Raw genomic sequence first — 4,551 nt, forward strand, 5'->3', positions numbered from 1 at the left:
TCATAGTTTATTTCTACATTCTGAAGTTGAGAATGTAGAAATAAATTACGAAAGTACTTGTAAGTCCTCAGTATCACTCAACTTTCTACCGTGGATTTAAGGATATTCTCTTGCATGTGTTCCTTCGTGATGCATTGGACACACACACACATATATGAGAGAGAGAGAGAGAGAGAGAGACGAGAGAGAGAGAGAGAGAGAGAGATAATAAATGAACAGTATAAACGCCGGATTCTGTTTGTAGCCTTAATGTCAACGTCCGTACACGTACACACTGTCGTGTGTCCCATCGATAAATCATTTAGACACATGACCGCGCTGTCATCATACCCCTACTGGCGAAAGCGTTTGCGAAAATGATGTAGGAGTGATGACATTTTTCTGTTTTTCATAATTTTATGTTTTGAGAGAACCCTACACTAACAGTTTCGTGGCCAGCAGTTATGAAAAAAGGTAAGACTATTATTTTGATTTGATTCGTGGCAGAGTGGAAGTAATATGATTTGAAACAGCAGTATTTGTAAACAGAAGTTTAAAATGTGTCTTCGTGTTTAGAGTCCGTCTGAAATAAAGATCTCATATCAAAAGAGTTGCCATAATATCTGCGAGAAATTGATCTAATTTACGTAAAGTCTAAAATACGTTAAATGACACAGTGTGATACATCATTGAAATATATTTAGAAACTTTTAGAACTTGTGGGAGCAATAATTTATTTTCATGTGAAGTTTAGAATATTTAAGGGAGAAACGGCAAACTGTGATATATTACTTCACCTACATTAAAACTTGAGTTTGATGGAGATGAACTTATTATTATGAAGTTCAAGTCAGCTTGAGAAAGTGACTGGCGAAATGAGAGTGTTTAGTCACCACAGCAGTATATTTTGGAAGCTTTTGTCAGCTTCATTTAGGATTCTGGTTTAGGTTCATGAGATTCATCCTAGTGACGTTATTCGTCAAAAGTGGAATTATAAGTTTGAGCTCATCCATGATTAATTAAGGTTAAGGAGTTCATGCGTAGTACTTTCATTTTCAGTTTTGTGAAATCTGAAAGTTTTCATGAAGACAGAGAATTGGCTCAGAGAGGAAAAACAAGACTATAACAACAGGTCCAGGAAAAAAAAAACTCTTAACATGTGGTATAGATCAATAAATTCAAATGTACGAATCCAAGAATTATGGGTTGCATGATAATACTATTTTTCAGAACTAAATGCTCAGTTAAGCCAAATCACCTTGGAACAAATTTATCATTCTTTTGCATCTGTTTACACGTTTTTTGTTATGTCGCCTTACCTCTACAGCCAAATCATTAACATGTAGCAAAGACCAAGAGACCATGCGCTCGCAAACGCGCGCGCGCGCGCAGATATCAAGCCCTCTAATCTACTCAAGGGAGACATTTGGGAGTATGATCAAGGCCGATGATGTTTTTGCCTGCAAATCTATTCTTGTGGCCTTATTAAAAAAAAAAGTTGCGCACTCGATCAGTAAGGGTTTTATCTTAACATCCCTTTTATTGCAAAGGAGCTTCGTTTCTTTTGATAGCTAGTAATTCATAGTCATGAAAAAGTCAAATTCGTCGTAATGAAATGTTTAATTCATGGTAATGGAAAATGTAATTCGTGGTAATAAAATGTATTTGCCTAAAAGTATTACTTTGCAGTCCTGGTAGCACACTCATAATATCAGTTACCACACGTATCCCAAAATAGGGGACGGCTCCAAAGAGAGGGAGAGAGAGAGAAGTATGGGTGTTGGGGAAGTTAATGGTATACGTAACATAAATCCCAGATCCTGGAACATTTCCCCTTCATAATTTGAAATGCGTCTGAAGAAGTCTTATTTCAAAGTCCTACTGGACTTCTTATAAATCACAGACGCGTGTATATTCTTGTCTTGCCTTCCTTGTGCTTGCTTGCTCTGCCTTTAAAAGCATAATGACACTGAGACATAATCTTCATATTGTTCCATTTTTCTCGGCCTCAGTCTGGCCTGGGTTATCACGAGCACCACTTCCTTCGCCTTTCCGAGCATGGGGGATGGGGGAGGGTCCTACCTCCCCATCTCCTAAGACTCCAACCCCTGTCTCTCCTCATTCCTCAGTCTCCTTTTTTTTTTTGTGCAGCGTCTCGTCTCGTTCTTAACATTTTTTTTTCTTCTTTTAGTTTGTATTTTATTCTTTTCAGTGATATTATCCTCTTGTATATACTGCTTTCATCTCTTGCCTTACTCCTCACGGCTCTTACGTCTTCATCAACACTCCTTTCGCTTTGTGTCCGCCTCTTTTACGTAACACGGGCATGGTCGAGACTGAAAGACTGGTGGGAGAAAGTGGCGGGGGTTTGGGGGGGGGGGGGGGCTACTGTTGGACGGGTGGGAATGGGGTAGGAGTCGGGCTAGAGAGTTGGGGGAGGGGTAGGGGTAGGGAGGAGCTCTCCGTGAGCATTGTGCATAAATATGAACCTCGAAGGGATGAATGAGAGAGAGAGAGAGAGAGAGAGAGAGAGAGAGAGAGAGAGGCGAGCTGGTGAGAGATAGTCTGGTGAATAACTGGGCATAATGGCGAGCTTGAACCACGATAGCTCGCTCGGAGGGCGCGGTTGGTAGGCCTCCCCAAACTTCAGTCAGGAATTGTTGATTCTGTACCATAAGGAGATAGTTGTGGAACTTACAGTGATTGCTTCATAGGAAAGGGAAGTTATAGAAAGCACTGAATGTTTACAAAGGCTTTTTAAGGATAGTAGGGTTTTACTGGAACTGTTGTTTGAGTTATCTAAACTACAACTGAAAAACATATTGTGGCAACCGTGGCGTACAATGTACACACACACACACACACACACACATGTATATATATGTGTGTTTGTAATCATATATATATATATATAACTTTTAAGTCTATTTCCAGAAAGATTCATTATATCCAATTAATCTAAGCATTGAATAGGGTACTTTATGGTTAGTCGACATTAGTGGGTAGCAGCTAGGTTACAAACGGGCACGGGTTAACAATCTCATCCTAATCAGACAAAAATCCGAGTACTGGAAGTGTAGCACCCTTTTGATCAACCTCCCTTCATGTTGCGGGGGGCGGGGGGGGGGGGGGGGGGGGACCGTAACCGTATGATACAGGCCCTCAGCTCACATGATTGGTTTCCAGCGTTTGCTGAGGTCAGCAGAATTGGCGTGAGACCTGAGTCCGCACCCTAAGGATTTCGTGAAAGACTTGAAGGCTGTACTCTTCAAGTGACGCCTCCAGAGGGGAAAAATAAGTAATATATAATATATATATATATATATATATATATATATATATATATATATACTACTATATATATATATAATTGATATATATCTGTATATATACATACATATATATATATATATATACATATATATATATATCTATGTATATCTATGTATATATATATATATATATATATATATATATATATATATATATATATATATATACATCGAGCTACAATGTCCTTTAATGTCTAATTCGCTCTACCTCGGAATTAATATATTTTTCATATATGCTTAACCGAAGAGGATTTTTTTTTACACGATAATAGATTTGCCTGGTCCCAGACGCGCAACCCAAGAAGACATTCAAATCCAGGACGTCAGTGGGGTAGGTAAAAGCTTCCACTGACGTCCTGGATTTGAATGTCTTCTTGGGTTCGCGCATGGGACCAGGCAAATCTATTATCGTGTAAAAAAATTCCCCTTCGGTTAAGCATATATGAAGATATATTAATTCCGAGGTAGAGCGAATTAGATATTAAAGGACATTGTAGCTCGATGTATTTATATGAATCACGGTAATGTGATATGACTTTATATATATATATATATATATATATATATATATATATATATATATATATATATATATATATATATATATATATATATATATATATATATATATATATATATATATGTTTGATGTATGTAAGTAATGTATATATTATTAATATATTACATAACATTACAATTACATAACATAAATTAACATAAAATACATATACAATGAACATTATATATTATAATATAGATTATATATATATTATATATGTATATGTTATATAGTATATGTAAATATGTATGATATGGTATTTATTATATATTATATAAACACCTACAATACACTATACATATACATAAATAAATAACTACATATACATATACTATATATATATATATATATATATATATATGTATATGTTATGTATATATGTATATGTAATATGTATGTATGTATATATAATATATATATCATACATACATACATACAACATACATATATATATATATATATCACTCTATTCTTAGTTAGTGCCAGCAGAAATTTCTAAAAAAAAAAAAAAAAAATCCTTACTTTTGTCGAGGTTGTTCAGCCACCATTGCATTCTTGAGATTTGTTTTTACTCCTGAAACAAAAGGTCCTGTCATGCCGGGTATTCTGTTTTCAAATGGTTGGAAAGATATCCAGCCAAATTTGCTCTCTTGTCGACCGAATACTAAGCTCTTCCTGGAC

This window comes from Macrobrachium nipponense, chromosome 12, assembly GCF_015104395.2.
Source record: "Macrobrachium nipponense isolate FS-2020 chromosome 12, ASM1510439v2, whole genome shotgun sequence".
Lineage (NCBI taxonomy): Eukaryota > Metazoa > Arthropoda > Malacostraca > Decapoda > Palaemonidae > Macrobrachium > Macrobrachium nipponense.